This window comes from Cylas formicarius, unplaced genomic scaffold (assembly GCF_029955315.1).
Source record: "Cylas formicarius isolate icCylForm1 unplaced genomic scaffold, icCylForm1.1 PGA_scaffold_7__23_contigs__length_41026272, whole genome shotgun sequence".
NCBI lineage: Eukaryota > Metazoa > Arthropoda > Insecta > Coleoptera > Brentidae > Cylas > Cylas formicarius.
In genome coordinates, this window is record NW_026844352.1 from 40,475,417 (window position 1) to 40,495,320 (window position 19,904).

Genomic DNA, 19,904 nt, shown 5'->3' on the forward strand with positions numbered 1-19,904 from the left:
TATTTCTGGTCGAACGGACTAACGCATTTTCTCGTATCGAATTTCCCGTCGCCATTTTTCCTTGTAATAAAAACGCGACGCGGATGTAGTATAACCTTTGGTGAATTAAAATATTGCGTGGGTCATGTCCGCGACTATAATTTATTTCGCGTCGATCGATGCAGCTTGGTCGCTTCTGCGCGGTATTTTTCCCGGGAAATTCCGATCCCGCTTCTCCTCCCCACCTCCCTACCGTGCACCCTCGCCGGTTTAGCGTCAACACCGTACTGCTTTGCACGCTCAGAAATTCTATTTTTTCCCATTAACGTTGGCAACATCGCGGTAGAATTCAACAACGAACACGGTGTCGTATACATCGGTCTTGGAACGTTGGAAAAGTATACGGTCTTAGAAGATTGAACGAGAAAGTTCATTGGCCAAGTCGAATTTCCGAAATGGCCGCCAGGGGGCATAACTCGGATTTTACAATTTTTTCTAATTATATTTAATGTGAATACTCTTTTAAAGCTGAGAAACATTAAAATCTGTTTTGTAACTAAACTACCAAAAACTAACCGAAACTATTTTAAAGCGGAGAAAAATTAAATTCTTTTTTGTTTAATGCTGTTTGATGTACCTCTGCAACTAATCAAAACTAACCAAAACAAACCAAAACTACGCAAAACTTACCAGAACTAACCAAGACTAACCAAAACTAATTTAAAGCTGAGAAAAATTAAATTCTCTCTTGTTTAATGCTGTTTGCTGTAACTAATCAAAACTAACCAGAACTAACCAAAACTATTTTAAAGCTGAGGAAGATTAAATTCTCTTTTGTTTAATGCTGTTTGCTGTATCTCCGCAACTAATCAAAACGAACCAAAACTAGTTTAAAATTGAGAAAAACTATAATTTCTTTTGTTTAATGCTAACCAAAACTAATGAAAACTGTTTTACAGCTGAGAAAAATTAAAATCTTTTTTGTTTAATGCTGTTTGATGTACCTCTGCAACTAATCAAAACTAACCAAAACAAACCAAAACTACGCAAAACTTACCAGAACTAACCAAGACTAACCAAAACTATTTTAAAGCTGAGAAAAATTAAATTCTCTCTTGTTTAATGCTGTTTGCTGTAACTAATCAAAACTAACCAGAACTAACCAAAACTATTTTAAAGCTGAGGAAGATTAAATTCTCTTTTGTTTAATGCTGTTTGCTGTATCTCCGCAACTAATCAAAACGAACCAAAACTAGTTTAAAATTGAGAAAAACTATAATTTCTTTTGTTTAATGCTAACCAAAACTAATGAAAACTGTTTTACAGCTGAGAAAAATTAAAATCTTTTTTGTTTAATGTTGTTTGCTGTATCGCAACTAATCAAAACTATCCAAAACTACCCAAAACCTACCACAACTAACCAAAACAATTTTAAAGCTGAGAAACATTTTTTTTCAATTTCATTTTCAAATATTTTTCTTCGGTAATCAAGTGTTGATCCATTTTAAACTGGGACTGAGTATTTTTTGCAAAAAAAAAGAAAAATATTGAAAACAAACTACGGCGTCATTTTGATTTTTTTTTTTTCGAGGTTTATATTGCAAAAGTTACTTTTGCCTCCTGTGAGGTTTGAACTCACGACCCCTGGTTTACGAGACCAGTGCTCTACCACTGAGCTAAAGAGGCCTGTACAGGCCTTTGCGTTATCAAATTCCTCCTAGCGGTAATGCTTATTTTATATCTTTGCATATATCGCTATTTAATACCTTGGCACTAGGACAACGCTCGGAAAATGTATTTTCTGTGTTTAAGTGTGTAGCATAATTAGAATCTAGACTATTGTTTTCAAACGCTCTTTTATGTTCGTTAATGCGTTTCTTGAAGGATCTATCTGTTTGTCCAAAATAAAGTGTAGGATAAGATCGGCATTTCAACCTGTAGACACCTGATTTTTGACATTTTGGACATTTCGTTTTGTTTTTTTTTTAAATTTTCCTATTGTGTTGTTGACGACAATTTTGATATTTTACATACAGCCACAAAAAGTAGAAAATTAAATTTATAGGAAGCCATTAACATTAACAAAATGAGACATTCAAATGTATTTTTTAACGATCAGTTAGATTTAAATACCTCTCCATAATAACAATAATAATAATATTTCTTTATTAGCTTGGGATGCTACATACAAAAACAATTGTTTACAAAGTTTTACAAAATGGATGAACAAACAAAACCGACAAACAACATAACTATAACCAGAAATAAACATATAGGCAAAATTAAGATGAAACAGTGATACTTAAAATCTAGACAACACATACGAGGTTAGCGCCAAAATTTCCCGGCCTGACATAGATGCAGCTCCAGTATCACGATAAAACTTTGTCTTATTTTAAATATAGATCTTAGTGGGCTGCGAAAAAAAAATTGAAGTCTTGCGTCAGTTTTTTATTGACAGCATTTTAAACAAGACGTGTCCTAAAAAATGTCGCAAATAGCGCAAATTGATTATAGAGCAGTCATAAAGTTTTTGATAAAAGAAGGGTTAGCACCTAAAATTGTTGAAGAAAGGCTGGATGGCGTGTACGGCCAAAGTTCTCCTTCGTATTCTGTAGTGAAGGAATATGCAAAACGTTTTTGGAATAGGGAGGAATCCCTTAAAGATGATTCAAGAATTGGTCGACCAGTGGAGGTCATAACGGAAGATAAATGTCAGATATTACTAATCTTTCTAATATAAGTGTTCGTCGAATCCTGCATGATCATTTAGGTAAGCATAAGGTTAGGGCAAGATGGGTTCCTAAATACCTTTCGGATATTGAAAATCAACGCCGTGTCGAGTGTGCTCGGCCTTTTTTGGAACTTTGTGGGTCGGAACCCAAGCCTGTGATAGAAACTATTGTGACTGGAGATGAAACTATGGTTCCCTATTAGGACCTTCTATCGAAAAAAGAATCAATGAAGTGGCGTCGTAAGGGTGAAGCACCTCCAAGAAAATTCAGAGTCTGCCAGTCAACAAAAAAGGTGATGGCCACGATCATTTGGGGTTGTGAAGGAATTTTTTTGATAGATTTTAAAGAAACTAATACCACTGTCAATGGTAAATATTACGCAACATTATTACATAAATTGCGAGACTGCATACGTGTACAACGTCGAAGAAAACTGACCAGAGGCGTGCGTCTTTTGCACCATAATGCACCTGTCCATACTGCTAGTGTTGCACAAGCTGCCATTTTAGAGTGTGGATTCCAACAGAAAGATCATTCTCCCTACAGTCCAGATATGGCCCCCAGCGATTATTATTGGTTTGGATATTTGAAAAAGGACTTACGTGGACGGCGGTTTAACGACGAAGTTGAGTTAAAAGAGGCTGTTTTAGATCATTTTGCAGACAAACCAAAAGAATATTTTTTTAAAGGGAAGTTGAGGGGGATTATGTTGAAAAATAATAAAAAATTGTTACTCTACTTTGTTTCTTTCATATTCAGGCCTGGAAATTTTGGCGCTGTTCTCGTATTTCCTCAACATAGTTTTAAAGTTATTGAAATTATCACAAGACTATGGCCTATTCTACTTATAAATCCAACTTTCTGTGAAAATTTTCTCATTAAATAATCAGCATGTCATTATTTATTTCAATTTTTATGTTTTCTATATTACCAGTACTCAATTTTTGTTTTTTTTTTTTCAATTTTAGACTTTGACGTGTTAGCATTACATTTGTGTTTACATAGCCATTCATGTATTCGGATCAAATCACTGTTAATACTACGTTTCATCTGATCTATGTCACTACCAACTATATATAACATTGTATCATCTGCAAATAATTCAATTTTGCTATCGTTAAATACTTTAACTATGTCATTAATATGCAATAGGAATAATAGAGGCCCAGGTACAGTTCCTTGCGGCACTCCATACATTGTGTCGACAGTATCAGACACTACTATTTTTAAATATAACTTTTTGGGTTCTGTTATACACTTATTAAACTTAAATTCTATAATTAAAGTTTTATTGTCTTTTTTCATTATATATAGTGGCAGGTAGTTTGTAAATATTACATTTGATAAAGACACTTTTAGTTCTTATTTATTTTTTCAATAAGTAATTAACTTTTGAAAACATGGTTTAAGCTATCTTCACAGTTAGTTTTGACCTCGCCTCGCGTGAAAAAAATAAATTTAATGTCAACTTGCTGGGGGGGGGGGGGGTTCCTTTCCGAAGTTTTACGCAACAGTTTGTCCCGAAAGTGCCCGCCACACACTCTCAGTTTAATCGACCGCGATTGTGCGCCGCCTCGCGGCGCAGCCGTCTACTAAATCGATGCCGCACGAAGATCCGACCCTTCCGACCCTTTGTGTTTACGGAGTCTAAAAATCGATCCTCCGTGCCCCTAGACCGGTTTCAAACGAACCTCGCAAACGATTGAAGAGGATCGAACGCGATAAGTGGGACAACGAGCGTTGTATTCTGGTTGACGTCTACATATATCTCAGGTCGGCTTTAAAGAAAAAAAAATTGCTTCTCTTTTGTCAGGAACGCTATATGTACCGTACGTTCAATTTATTTTGATAACATTTTACTTGGCTGAAACTTTTTTGCTTGTAGATATGTCGAGGTAAACGAAAAAACAAAATGTAGTTTTTTTTTTTAAATTTAACTTGCACAGGTTACTGTAATACTTTTTACAAAACTTTTGGATTCCTTCTGCGTCAGGCAAGCTTTGAAGAGAAATGGTGAAAATACAAGTCAAAGTACGAGATATGCGTATTGCCATACAAAAAAAATTCAAAAAAAAAGACCGATTATTTGAAACATTAAATGTTCATAAATAGGTGTTAAAGTATCTATATAAAATAATTAAATATTACGGAACACATACGGGTATTGTTATTTTTGAAGTGCCTATAAACTCTTTATAATGAAAAAAAGAAAGCAGTCCCTTCAATTTTGTTCTATAGAGTTTCGACTGTATTTAGTTTCTTGTGTGTTAATAATTGTTTACTTGGATAATAAATGTGAAAAAAAAAATTTGAGCTTCATTTTCAAAACAACTTTATTCTAATATCTGAAAAGTTTAAATGATTCCCAATTAATGTAAAAAAGAATATATATGGTGTTCCCTTAAAAAATATATGTATTTGCTTCATAATTAGTAAACGGTTAAAGCAACTAAAAAACAAACGACGCCACTGGATTCTACTCAAAAAATACTATAAAAACGCATTTCAAACTCGTCGATAACTTAAAAAGCAAGGGCGATACGGGGATGATCCGAAAATCGATAGTTTTAGATTTCACCCGGTATCTCAAAAACCAAGAAGGCCGTGATAATTTTGCGGACGGCATCTTGAATCTATGGCGTCGCGTAAACCGCAACTTTTATACACTTTTCGTCATTTTTGTATCTCATTAGTTTTAACCAACCCTGTATAATATTAAAAAATAATGTATAGTACGTCCCTAAGCTGCGTCGAAAATTTTAACTTTCTACTGGCTCCAGTGTCGTAGTAATGAAAATTTAATTGGAACTATGTTTTGGTCGGAAAAATGAAGAAAATAATTATTTTTTCGGAAACCGATGAAGAGATGTATAGGATTGTATTATTCAAAAACAATCATAAATTATTGCGGATCGGAAACAGCGATAATAAATCTGGCGTCACATTTAAAGTTTCAATGTCTTTGCTACTTTTTCGTAGAAGCGACAACGCCGCAGCATATTTCAGATCGCCGCTCATGGAACTAATCAAATTTTCAGAACGATCAAATGCGAAACACCCCGTATATTTAAGCTCGTTGTCTGACAGGACGGATGACTTTTTTCAATTTGATTTAAGTTTTTTCGTTTATATTCTTTTGATTTGAATTTGGCGTATCAATATCTGTAAGATAAAATGTCGAGAGTTTATTTTATTTGTCGTACTTTTTATAACTTACAAAAAATCGTATTCTGTTTCTTACGTATCCCAGAACCTGTATGCAATATCGATTTCATAACCGTAAAAAAAAATGACCGAACCGAAGAAAAAAATGCGCTGCCTCCTGTGAGGTTTGAACTCACGACCCCTGGTTTACGAGACCAGTGCTCTACCACTGAGCTAAAGAGGCTTGCATGTCATACCGTGCGGTAATGCTGCATTTAAACCGAATCATAGTCAGTAAACGCGTGTACTTTTTACGTTGTAATTCTATTCATTTCGTTATAATACATCAACGAATATGTAAAATATATAAAAACGCGGGCTCTTTGCGCTCTAGAAAGCTATAAACTAGATTCCACTTATATATAAAAACAGGTAGTAATAGATTTTTTTAATTACAGTTATAGGGTTATAAATGAGTCAGATTACGTCAAGTGGACCCCCCCCCCCATTTACCACTTGATCATAAAAATTAATCTATATATATATATATATATATATATATATATATATATATATATATATTTTATAATTACTTATAATGGAAAATTGATCCCCCAACGAACGAACACTTTTAATTAAAAAATTGATTAAAAATCAACCGTAAGAGATAAATTCATGAAATTTTCAGCATCCATGGTCAAATGTCTATACTTTAAGAATATGTTAACGACTTAAAATTATTTGTTTGTTTTCGTATTGTTAACTAACTTTTAATTAAACAAATGAAGATTTTACTGATTTCTTGGTAAAAAAAATCATGTTTTTTTTATCGGTCATATGCTTCATCCATTTAAGTTTAAGATTCTGGAAGAAAATTTCACTGCTCGTCATTAGTTTAAACAAAATGAATTTATTTATGACAGCGCGCCGGGCCCCGAGCGTGTCGAACTGAATTGAAGGTTTTATCAGTGATAATTTAAAATAACTCAACTCGAGAAAATGTCAGCATCGCTTCTTTTTTTCCTCACTGAAATGGGATTATTCACAATTTTCCATACAGTTGATGTTGGAATTTTCGACAATGAGGTCGTTTCTTCTATAGATGCTTGCTGGCTGGCGCCACGTTCAATGAGAGTCAAATAAACATTGTCTATAACTTCCTTAGTCTCAATAAAATAGTATTTTCTACATTTGGGCGGGAGCATCTCCTGAGATACACTAGACTCGCACATATTTTGCATAATTCGCACACGATTCAACACACGAAGTAAGAATGATTACTAATAAACTTAAACTAAGTAGTATACCAAACCAAGGAATATTAAACACAGGTAGGTATAAAATTATTTTCTATTACGGACCACAATTTTACCTGAATTTAAATTCCGAAACTTTAGGTAATAATGTCGTTGCATTGTATGTTACTGACCACCCTTGGATAATCCCATTCAAAAGCAATTGGTCACTTTCTTATATCTAGGAACAGACCATACCTACCAGTAATGCGCTTATTCTATTCTATATCTTATTCTAGTTTTAATTAAATTAAATTGAATTAAATGTGCAAAAACGAAGTAACAAACGTCGGTCAACCAAAATAACAAACCAGTTTTGATTAGTTTGGGGTTTTCTTCATCGATCTTGGCGAGTGATAGCCGAGAAGTCTAGAGAAATGCTTACGGAGTAAGTTTTCCTTCGCATCTGTATCTGTTTAGCTCAGTCTAGCAATTTCATCCATCGTTACTAATATTTTATTCGCCACAGTAGTGGATGTCGTTTCTTTTCAATTTTTTTTTATTATTGAGACGTACATCGCCCGAGGAACCCCAAAGGTCGCAAGGGTGTGGCGGTGGGGGGACAAAAGTCGACAAAGAAATGGCGTTTGCATCGTCCACGTGTTTCTTTATGATTTTTCTTGAATGGGCTTCCTCCGCGCAGATGTACCTTCTTGCAAGAACAGCTGCCCCGTACCGTCCATATTGTATTTTATTGTTCGGTTTTCTTTCGTCGGATCTTTATTTGCGTTCGAACGGGCGCGACGAAAAAAATCGTTTATTAAACAAATAACATAATAATAATATTTCTTTATTAGCTTGGGATGCTACATACAAAAATAATTGTTTACAAAGTTCTACAAAATGCATGAACAAACAAAACCAACAAACAACGTAACTATAACCGGAAATCAACATATAGGCAAAATTAAGATGAAACAGAGATTTATACTTAAAATCTAGATATCGCATATTCCCTCAACATAGTTTTAAAGCTATTGAAATTATCACAAGTTCTCACACAATGTACACAATAAAATTTGTCATTTGGTTAGAGCAGTACCTATCTACTAAAATAAAATCAATGCGGTTTCTCTTAGAGTGACTACGCACGCTGTTAAAATATTTTACTTTATCACAGATGTAATCAGGTAATAGTTTATTTCTTAACTTATACATAAAAATATTTGCATCATAAATAATTCATTGTTTGACCGTCATGACATTAACAACATTTGCCATTAGGTTTACAGTAGTGTTTGTGTTTACGTAACCATTCATATATTCGGTTCAAATCACTGTTAATACTACGTTTCATCTGATCTATGTCTTGTTGAATGAATCTAGAGATAAAATTTTTCACTTACTCGCCATGCTCGCCATATTCACTAAGTCAAATTGGAACTGATTGAAGATAATCGGTTATTTCGGGACAAACATTTATAATAAAATTATCATATCGATTATTTTGTGAATTCGCAATCTCGATAACGGTGCATCGTATAGCGTAGCCGTTGGTACAGATGAAATCAGCATCGAAAAAAACAACGTTGTTATTTTTTGTCTGTCTTCTGTCTTTTGTCTTTTTTTTTTTTTCGATTTTAGACAGTTTTTTGGACGTCGCTATGAAACACTATAAGTGTCCGAAGTTTGAAGCTATCGACTTCAAATAGCGTTTGGTCCCCTAACGAAACCTACTGAAATTGGTGGGGAGGAGTTGGGGGGTCGGGAAGTATTTAAAAAAAAAATAGAAACTGCGTTTGCAGGGGTCTAAGGAAAGGATCATTTCTCGAAAACTGTTTATAGAACCGAAAAAATTATTGATGACACGTAGATTTGGCTTAATAAAATGTTATTCTTGACAATTTTTCAAAAATGTACAGGGTGCAGAGTAAATTATTAGCCGCACATCAAAAATCGTACAAAATATTGGTTCAAACGGCATTATGGGCCACATCAAGAGCTACAATTTTTGTGTTTGCGGTTTGGGATAATTTTATTTGAACAGAATCGTAAACTATGTCGAGCGAGAGTTTCAGGTTTCGTCAATTATACGGGGCGCGAGATATTTGAAAAAATATTATTCGACAACGCTGTTATTTGTGCAAATTTTAATACCGATGTTTGCTGTAACTTTGAAGTTCGACGAGATGTGAAGGACACTTTATACAGGGTGTATGCGAAATATATCGATTTTGCGAAAGTTCCATAGTGGTCCGCACGAACCGCCAAGCTCCTTGCTTTTATTTATAAAAAGCTGCTTCGCGCTATGCGCTACGAACTTGTGTTCCACCCAGTGACGATTTTTCGAAAGCAATCTGGTTTTTAGTGTTGGAATCATTTTTTCGTATTGCACTCTGTCAAACGCTTTCTCGAAGTCGATAAGTCACATAAATACATCGCAGATCATAGCTCGACATCTTTGAGTTGCTGAACAGACCCTTCCTTGTACCTAGACCCTTACGGAATCCGAACTGAGTGTTTAATGTGTTCCTCAATTTTGGGGTAAAAAATTCTTTGATGTATTGTTTTGTTATTAGTTGTAATCAGATTATTCGACGTTTTGCATTAAAACCCGACGGTATATCGAATTCAACAAATTCTCAGCCAATCAACATTTTCGATTAATTAAGACGTTAATCGGGACAAAAATTCCGGTAACGATAGCAGGAAATTATCGATATCGAAAGTGTCCAAATGCTACGTCATCGCGTCTCTACTTGTCACGTCTGGGGCAATCGAAATTACGTTTCCTATCGCCAAGTACAATCGATTTTTGCCTAGGGGACGATGCGCTTTGACGCAAGCGCGTATACGCTGGAATGTTGTTGGACGGTATACTTCGGCCAGAAATATAGTGCGTTTACATCCGGCCCCGTGATTAACTTTGCCTACTGTTTCAGGACCATTCCAGGGACCGTCCTAACAAGATTGCTTTCGAAAAATCGTCGGTGAGCGGGGCAAGTTCGTCGCAAATAGCGCGAATCCCCTTTTTTATTTTAAATTCTTGTAGGCACGCAATGTTTTTCTATCGTGCTCTTGCGGACCACTATGGAACTTTCGCAAAATCGATGTAATTTGATTGTGAATACACCCTGTATAAAGTGTCCTTCACATCTCGTCGAACTTCAAATTTACGGCACACTTCAGTAAATATCAAAATTTGTACTGGTAATTGGAATTTAAAATTATATTTTTTCAAATATCTTGCGTCCCCTGTATTATAGACGAAACCTCAAACTCTCTCTCAACACGGTTTACGATATCGTTCATATCAAATTATCACATCTTTAAAAGTTTTTCTTGTATCGCCAATAATTCACCCACAAAAGCGGAAAAACCAAAAGACGAGGACGGAGAACGGACCAACAGACAAAAAAAAAATTTTTCGACTGTGTGCGCGATCTTTTTTGGAACTCTGTGGGTCGGAACCGAAGCCTGCGATAGAACCGATTGTGACGGAAGATGAAACTATGGTTAGTTCAGAATCAACGGAGTGGCGTCGTAAGGATGAAGCACCTCGAAGAACATTCAGAGTCTGCCAGTCAACAAAAAAAGTGATGGCCACGATCTTTTGGGATTGTGAAGGAATTCTGTTGATAGATTTTAAAGAAACTAATACCACTGATAATGGTACATTTTGGAGACAAACCAAAAGAATATTTTTTTAAAGGGATTGAGTTCTTAATAAAGAGATGTAATTAGTGTATTGAAGTTAAGGGGGATTATATTGAAAAATAATAAAAAATTGTTACTCTACTTTGTTTCTTTCATATTCAGACTGTTAAATTTTGGCGCTGCCGTTAAGTTCCATAACGTTAGTGTGGCGCCGTTGTCTATCCAAATCTTCCTGGAGTGCTAGACAGTCATTTTGGGTGGTTATTCTTGAGAAGTTCCAGATCATCAGCAAAAAGAAGGAACAAAGCTGTGCTTAGAGGATAGATGTAATGTCATTCCTAAAGATATTGAATAGTAGGGGGCCCAGGTGAGACTAGGATGGGGATTTCGAGTGTGTATCCTCCTCTAGGGGCCTTAGAGTTCTTTAGTTTGCTTAGTTTCTTTGGGGAATATGTTTCTTTTTTGTATGATTCATCTTACGTTCAGAAGTTGTTTGAAGTACCGTTCATGCTTCCTCCAGGAAGCTGGGGAAGTACTTTGAGTAACCGCGAGATATACTAGGCTCCTTCATATGTTAGATTTATGGAAGAAAAAGCTCCAAACACTGTTTATGTCTTTTTTTTTACCATTATCGATATCTTCGTTTTCAGTGTAATGGAATTTATGTTTTATGGAAGCTGGATCTTATTTTTTTTTTTTTTTTGGTTAGTTAGGACATTGCATTCTGCTGATTATAGCTTTGGAGGCTATAAAAATCTACCAGATCTACCCATTTATTTAACCACGACAAACTGTCGGTTATTTAATGAAAGTATACAAAAAGAGGCGGTAGGAAATAAAGTTGTCCGAACGAATCGCCCCTTCTGAAGGCGGATTCGCCGACAAGGTATTGATTAACCGACCTCGTGGTGGGGGATCTCGTCCGTTAAGGAACGCAGATGAGCCCCGGCAAAGGACACCGGTTCCCACTGTAAACTTTCTCTCCGTTTTCATTTAAGGGACACGACTCCACGGTAAACAATGAAGTCTGAACGGTCGATAAAGGTAATTATCCTGGTTATTTGATGACGTTTACGCGCCCTTGTTTTGCATAATTGCCAAATTTGTGGACTCGCGGGATGAATTTGGTTTTCTAGTTTGTCTTCAGAGCAGAATCAAAGAAGCCGAAAATATCTTAGCAGACTTAAGCTTGGTCCTTTGAATTTATTCTTTATCGATTTACTCCGTTACTATTGTGGTTTTATTCGTAAACTGTTAATTATACTCGGTTCAAATTAAGGGCCTAAAAAATATTTAAAAATTAAAGATATTCAATATAATACACTCATACAGTAAAGTGCATTATTTCATTGGTTTCAAAAGTCAAAAGAACATGCACCATTTAAAATTACTTTCCGGGTTACAGGGTGGGTTCAAAAAAGTGCGCTTAGTTTTTCCAATATTTTAATTTTTCTAAAAAAAATACTGCACTACGCAAAAATAATACGATAGTTCTGTTAATTTGGAATGTAGATCACTCGTATTTGATATTAGCGTTATGACGTACGAGGTTAGCGCCAAAATTTCCCGGCCTGACATAGATGCAGCTCCACGATAAAACTTTTTTAAATATATGTCTTAGTAGGCTGCGAAAAAAAAATTGAAGTCTTTTTAGAGTGTGGGTTCCAACAGATAGTCCAGATATGGCCCCCAGCGACTATTACTTGTTTGGATATTTGAAAAAGGACTTACGTGGACGGCGGTTTAATGACGAAGTTGAGTTAAAAAAGGCTGTTTTAGCTCATTTTGCAGACAAACCAAAAAAACATTTTCTTAATGGGTTTATATTGAAAGTTGTTAATAAAGAGATGTAATAATTGTATTGAAGTTAAGGGGGATCATATTGAAAAATATTAAAAAAATGTTACTCTACTTTGTTTCTTTCATATTCAGGCCGGGAAATTTTATCGCTGTCCTCGTATATGCAACAGATTTTTTTTTCTTATTTTGGGATTATAATAATAATAATAATAATTCGAATAATATTTGAAAGAAACTCTTTATAAAATTTGAAAGTAATACGATGGAAATTTTTAATGTGTATGAGCTACCATGTACGTTAGTAACATCGAAACTCTTCGACAATGATTTTACGAGCTTATGACTATAAAATCTTGGGTTGGAGAGAGGGTTCCGTGCGCCTAAACTGGTTGTAATGTTTACAAGTCACGTTTTGTGGGGATGTAAGTACGTTGCAGATTTCCCTCGACTTTGTGATTAAATTTTAATGTGTTTTTATGTATTAAGGCCTCCATACACAGTCGCATTTTCTTCAAATGACTATACTTCTGATTCATATGTTATTAAATATTGTGTTAAATATAAATGAGTCGCATGGTTTAAATGAATGGTATCTACTACGATTTAACATCCTTAAACTTTTCTAATAGATCGCTTTTTCAATTTGAACGTACATAACTAAAATATAACAATTATAAACTGTAAAATCTCACTCACTCACCGAAGAAACTCTCTCTAAAGTGTTCTTTTATTTGTATTATGGGTTAGGTTGAAATGGCTGTTCTTCAGTACTTGCTTGTACCTGTTTTTGAGATGTTTTGGTGTTACGTTACAATACAAGATGTGAACCTGCAGCAGAATGCTTAGAACATGACCAACGCTGTATACCAAGCTGGATAAAAATCTACGACATTTGCTTATCAGAACGGACAAAGACTTAGTGAAGAGAAGAAAGATCCAGGGAAGACTGTGATGGGAATGGTTCAACATGTTTTCTCCAGATCTTTGCACTATAGTAGTTTCCAAGGTGAGGATCATTTTGATGTTACCACCCTTCGATAATGGAGAAGCAACACGAAGAATAAAAAGAAGATAGGTAGGTTATTAAGAGGTTACCAAAAGAACCAATAGCCTCCAAGTCCTTTTTCTTAGTTTTCTCAGTAGATTAACGAAGTTCTGTTGTCCGACATCAGGAGTGGGATCAGCAGTTTTCGGTAATATTCGGACAGTGAAACTGATAATAATGTTAACTGTTCGATAGATGTATATAGGCTCTAGAAAGAAGAAGTGAAAAAAATGGTCAGTCTTTGCAAAAATAATAAATTTATGGGAGTCATGAGGAATATTTTGTCACTTATTTTTTTTTGCTGTTTTGTTGCTATGCTGTGTTGTAAGGGACGTAGTACTGAAATTGTGAAAATGTTCTGCTTCATGTTCGGGCGAAAAGTTAAGAATAAAGTTTATCTAGTCTTTTGAACCTTCAATTTCAATGAACTAGATCCCAATGTAGCAAAACAAAACTACGATTCGAAACATTTTTTTTTTCATTAAAATGGATAGACAATTTTTTTTTCGGTGACATTTGATATTGGGAGAAAAGTTTATAAGAAAATTTATGAACATTATTAGTTGTGTATACCAAGGAATGCTTCTCTGTAATCCTCCTGTAATCAAATTTATATTGTTATACGTTCTTTAACTGCCGAATTATCTGTTGTTTAAAAAACTCGGAATTTACTTTTTAAAAAACTTCAGGATTCCTCCAGCGCCGGTTTTTGTTGACTCGAATTTGTTAACGTTTCGCCAATCATCCTGTTGGCTTCTTCAGAGCTTGACTGAAACTGGCTGTACCTGCTTTTATATTGTTTTTGCTTTGTACCTGCTTTTATATTGTTTGAGGGGGGAGGAGCTAACAACGCTTCATATCTTTAATGTGCAAATGATTAGAGAGAAGAGCAGAGGTAAGGTGTTTTAATTCTGGGTTCAATGACTCGGACTGATCGTTTTACGGCTCTGTAAACAAGAGAGTTGATAACCGAAAACCTGATTTTCTATTGAGAAGAATATCTAAGAATGCAAGGTTATTATTAGTTTCCAACTCAATGGTAAAACGTATGTTATGGTGTATAGAGTTTAAATATCTATGAGAATCTACTAGGAATTCCTGAGGCCAAATAACAAAAGTATCATCGACGTAGCGTTTCTGTCTGTCTGAGTCTGATAGAGACGAAGCCTTAACGATAGAGACAGGATGAAAAGAGTATTACCCTAGCCTGTTTCTTTGAAAAATTAATCTTAGAATTTGTTTGGCGCTCTTTCTGGTATATGTATTTTGCTAACAGTGAATTGCTATTTTGTAGCAACTTTCAATCTTAAATTGCTAAGGGCTAATGGACAAGCCGGCAATTCAGTTTTCTTTTTGGACTTGTTACGCCGATAATACTGTGTTCAAATCTCCTTCACTCTGTGAAAGTTGCGACGTAGCAAGTCAAAATATCGACCACTTATAGCTAAGGGCGCCGACATACATTATGCAGCTAGCGTTCTCTGTCTGCAATAAAACCGGTGACGTAAGCAGCTCCGCAAGCGCGTTAAATTGTTTATTGCGGGAACAAACGTTTATTTTTAGGCGATCGATAAAAATACGTATTTATAAATTTTTATTTAGGCGTCGTATCGTCGTAAAAATGTCAAAAGGCCGCACACCGTCGACTACGGTTCGCGTGTGTGCAACAATATCGAATGGTTTGTCGTCGCGACTCGCCTAAACAGCTACGCGTACGTATACATGCCGGGTAACCTTGAACTCCATTCTTGTTTCACTGTCGGCCACAAAAATACAACTGGTTTCGTTTGTACTCTAAACGCTGCTACGCGTGCGAGGTTGCCAAGCGTTTCCATCGCGAACGAGGCAAGGTTTTCGAAGAACGTTGCCGTCTGATCGACGAAGGAACCACATAACTATTACCTAAGTATACTTCGACCAAAAATATAGCGCTTGTACTACCGACACCTCCAAGTAGATTTAAATTTTATGATTTCAGATAGTTTTTCGAAAAGTAAAGTTTAAAAAAAAGCACGGTCTATCTTTAAAAAACTTGAGCAAAATAGGATACATTAATAAGTGTGAGAAGAAGTATTTTTTTTTTCTGTTATTGATCAAAATAACGCGCAGTTTGCTTTCTTTGTAATATTTGATACATGTACAGATCACGCAAGATCATTAGTTACTGTCACACCATCCTCAGTCCATCTGAGAATCGACCCTGGGGAACACCACTAGGCACGTTTTGTGGCAGTGAAAAAGCGTTACCAATTCGAACTCTGAACGACCAGTAGCTTGAGAACGCCGCTATCCACTCTAGCAGTTTACCCCCCACTCCGACATTTTCAAGTTTGAATAACAAGCGTCGATGTGGCACTTTGTCGAAAGCTTTACTGAGGAGATAATGTCCAGTTATTCAAGCATTTCAATGTATTTGATATGACTGATCTGCCTGGAACAATGCCGTGCTGCGATATAGGTATAATATGGCAGTCGATCAAAAACGGTAACAGCTGATTTACTATAAGCAGTTCAAGAGCCTAGGCTGATAGGGCGGTAATTTGAAACATCGAGCTAATCACCCTTTTTATAAATCGGTGTTACGTTTGCGGATAACCAGTGGGTTGGGAGTGTGGCAGAGTCCAAAGATTTTCTCAAAATCCGGGAGCAGAATATTCTTTTAACTCAGAAAGAGTTTTTTTTTTCACGTCCTCTTGGTCAAAATGAATGTCTTCTAATAAATCTAGATTTATAGGACGGTAGATTAGCTGGTTCATCAGCAAAGGCACTAGCAAAATATGAAGCAAATTCATTTGAAATGAAGTCCTGGTTATAGGAGACCTCTCCCAAGGTATCTCCAAGGATAATCTATTAGAAGCTAATCTTAATCGGAAGGAGAGCGTTAAATCTACGCCACAGAGTTCTATTATGTTTTATTTGTTTGAACAGGTGTCCAGTTAACCAAGGTTTCTCGGAATTGAACTTAACAAAATGAGTTTCGGAGCTTGTGCCTATGTAATAATCCGGAGTAGACAGAAAATATGTCAGCATCATTAACGTCGTTATCAGGATATTCTTGGGAAGTTGAAGTTAAATTTGTGACAAAATTGTTCATGGATTGTAAGAACTGAAGATTATAATCATTATCAGTATCGCACGGCCTGTATACACAGGCAAGTAAAAAACTAAAATCGGAACTGGTAAGTGACAGACAAACAGCGTCCATCGTCTGACCCGTCATTAAATCTAAGAGCTTGATCCTGTGTGAAATGAATTAAGTAAAGGGATAAGGAAGCTAGATACTTTGCTAGAGAATATGTTAGAGAACCAATGGTGCTAACAATAGGTCGAAGGGGTAATCCTGGTTTGTGGATCATTGGGAGTCCGTAGAGACGTGGCATTTTAGAGTCAGGGGGGGTGACAGACTTTTTCACGGAGTCTGATAGAGAAGAAGCGTTAAGAACAGATTTAAGGTTGCGATCCATTACAGGGAAAACTGATATTCTCGTTCATTGGACAAATTAAAAACTATTACATTGGATCGGGAAGATATTCTGGTTAGTCCCTCTTTACTAAGCTTCCCATTCCTGAAACTCAACATTATTTCGGAAGTATTAAAATCCGAGGATCTGAAATCTTATCGGAAAATTGCTTGTCTGCAAGCTTTTGAGAAGAAGATTTGTTACATTGGCGTTACATGGGAAGTTTCATTGAAAAAATTAAGAGTTGTATTCGTCAATGTTCCTAACTTTGATGTTTTGCCCGAATGATTCTGGTAGTAGCAAGAAAATCCTTAATGTTTTATATACGTTTCATGGCAATAAACACCATGGCAATAAACACTTGATTTTTCACTTGTAAATGTAGAAGAAATTTGGGTATTCGTCATATAACTTCCATAAATACTTTCCTTAAAATTTTTTCTTCTTCTTCGCCTTCTTTTCATTGCTCCTCTCCTATTCGTCTAGAGGGTTTTGAGCCAAACCTTTTGGGAGATTGCGAATGTTTGATTGTGGCCCTCTTTTGCGAAAATCACCAGACATCCATATCAAATAGATATATGTCGTCAATTTTGGTTACGTACGCCCAGAAGATTGATAGGTTAAAGTTACTGTTTTATATCTGAGACTCATATTTTTTCATAGTTCTCAAAGGAAGAGAAGCCATTTTGAAAACATTTTAGCCGAACTTATCTGACGCGCACGCATATTGTTCCGACTGCGTTGGCAACATCGCTTTCGCAGCCGCCTTGACTCTGCGTCTGGCGAGTTTTTCGCTATGTCCTCGGCCGACTTTGATGCGACGCAAGAAACTGCAACGCGTATACTTACAATCCAGACTTAGGTCAAACATTATCGCCGCATGATATGGCGGAATAAGGTACGCGTACAGCATACACTTTTCATTATCTAGATTAATAATCCACATCTCTGAGAGTACGCCCATTTTATCAGGCAAATCATCCGAAATGATTCGACTCGAAAGTCGCTGATTCTTTTTACCGAGTTTTGTGGCTAGTTACATACGGTGCGAAATTTTAAAGAATTTTTACGTAAAGGAGCTGTAGCTCTGTAAAAATACGCATTTTTTTTTTAATACTCGAATCGACTGCTGCTTAACGAATATTTAAGGTGTTGGATACCCAATTTCATTTACCAAAGGAGACGTAATAACTTTTAGTACCGCCGGCCAGACAACAAAATTAACCGCGAAGAATTCTCCGTGGTCGGTACTGTTCGAGCGACTGTGAGAAAACAGACGGTGCGGCTTTCGAGTCGTAAAAAGAGAAAACCACGTTTTTAATTGTGGACACAAAAAAAAACAACCCGAAGGTTTTTCTCCTGACACGAAAGTACGCGTATTTTACTCCATTGGCGCCGCTTCACAGTTGAATTTTTGTTGAAGCACTAGGAGTAAAGCTTTCAAAGTTTTATATCTCGATCACTTTCATCTACACTCGAGAAAATGTCAGCGTCGCTTCTTTTTGTGGTCACGGTTTGAGTTTATTATCTTTATCTGTGCAATTTATAGATGAAACCTGACCGAAAGGTATTAAGGCGTACCGTTTGCAATGAGATTTTTTTTGCAAATGGTTTTAACATTACTTTTCTTAAGAAAGGACCACTATGGCAAGTGTAAGATTTGTAATGGAATGCTTAATATGAAATTATTTAATTCCGGTTGAGATAGTTTTACGAGAAGAGAATTGTTACCTTCATCGTTTTCTTCCTAAACTCCAATTCAAGTCACTTCTTAAGAGGGAACGGCCATGTTGCAAACAGTTAAATGTTTATTAATTATTGCAAGGGAAAATCCAGAATTTTTCTCAATTGAACTTTGAAGCTTGTTACAAGTTCTAAATATTAATCTCGTAAACCCTTTTCCATATGAAAAAATTGTTCAAAATTGTTCTATAACTATCGGATTTTTTGTTGGTAGAAGAATTCATCACGTGCAAGAACTTTAGTTTTGTCGAATAAAATTTTATGTCCGGTTTCGTGAGTTTATTTGTCATGTTCTTTGAGCCTCTGCAATGTATTGGGTTGTTCGGAAAGTCATTTCGTTTTTTTGGGGAACATGAAAGACAGTTTTCGTATAATAAATAAATATTTTATTAAATTATATATTGGCCATTCTGGTCCAACACCCTTTGCCATCTTTCTGGCAGTAACATAATTCCCCTCTCATAAAAGTTTTGGTCCTTGCTGGCAAAAAACTGGTTCAGGTGGTTTTTGACATCTTCATTTGAGGTAAAGGTTTTGCCATCCAAAAAATTTTGCAGGGGCCGGAACAAATAGTAGTCGGAAGGCGCCAGATCTGGAGAATATGGTGGATGTTGCAGTACGTCCCATTCAAGCTGTAAAAGTTTTTGGCGAGTGACCAAACTTGTGCGAGGTCTCGCATTATCCTGGTGGAACACTACACCCTTCCTGTTGATTAATTCGGGCCTCTTCTCTTTAAGTGAATCATTCAATTTGTCCAGTTGATGACAATAGACTTGTGAATTAATCGTTGTATTGTCCGGCAAAAGCTCAAAAAAAACGATTCCTTTGACATCCCACCAAACGGAGAGCATCACCTTTTTTTGGTGAATGTTGGCTTTTGACACGCTTTGAGCCGGTTCATCTTTTCCGCTCCATGACCTCTTGCGTTTAACATTGTTGTATACAACCCATTTTTCGTCCCCAGTAATAATCCGCTTCAAAAATGGATCATTTTCTTGACGTTTGAGGAGCGAATCACACACGTCAACGCGACGACACAAATTTCGCTCCGTAAGGACATGGGGCACCCACACATCGAGCTTCGAGGTTAAGCCCATGCCTTTCA

General features: G+C 36.0%; 1 protein-coding gene, 1 long non-coding RNA gene and 2 other non-coding genes across 4 annotated transcripts in view; 2 read left to right on the forward strand and 2 right to left on the reverse strand.

Moving 5' to 3' along the window:
* LOC132705566 (uncharacterized) overlaps window positions 1-19,904 on the forward strand; it is a 71,350-nt gene that overhangs the window by 4,899 nt on the left and 46,547 nt on the right. The window lies entirely within an intron of this gene.
* Window positions 1,594-1,665, reverse strand: Trnat-cgu (transfer RNA threonine (anticodon CGU)). The gene has a single exon. It is a non-coding gene; the product is annotated as a tRNA-Thr (tRNA).
* Window positions 6,031-6,102, reverse strand: Trnat-cgu (transfer RNA threonine (anticodon CGU)). Its single transcript has one exon. It is a non-coding gene; the product is annotated as a tRNA-Thr (tRNA).
* On the forward strand, window positions 11,605-14,254 carry LOC132705571 (uncharacterized). Its single transcript, XR_009619457.1, has 3 exons — window positions 11,605-11,794; window positions 13,298-13,625; window positions 13,682-14,254. It is a non-coding gene; the product is annotated as an uncharacterized LOC132705571 (long non-coding RNA).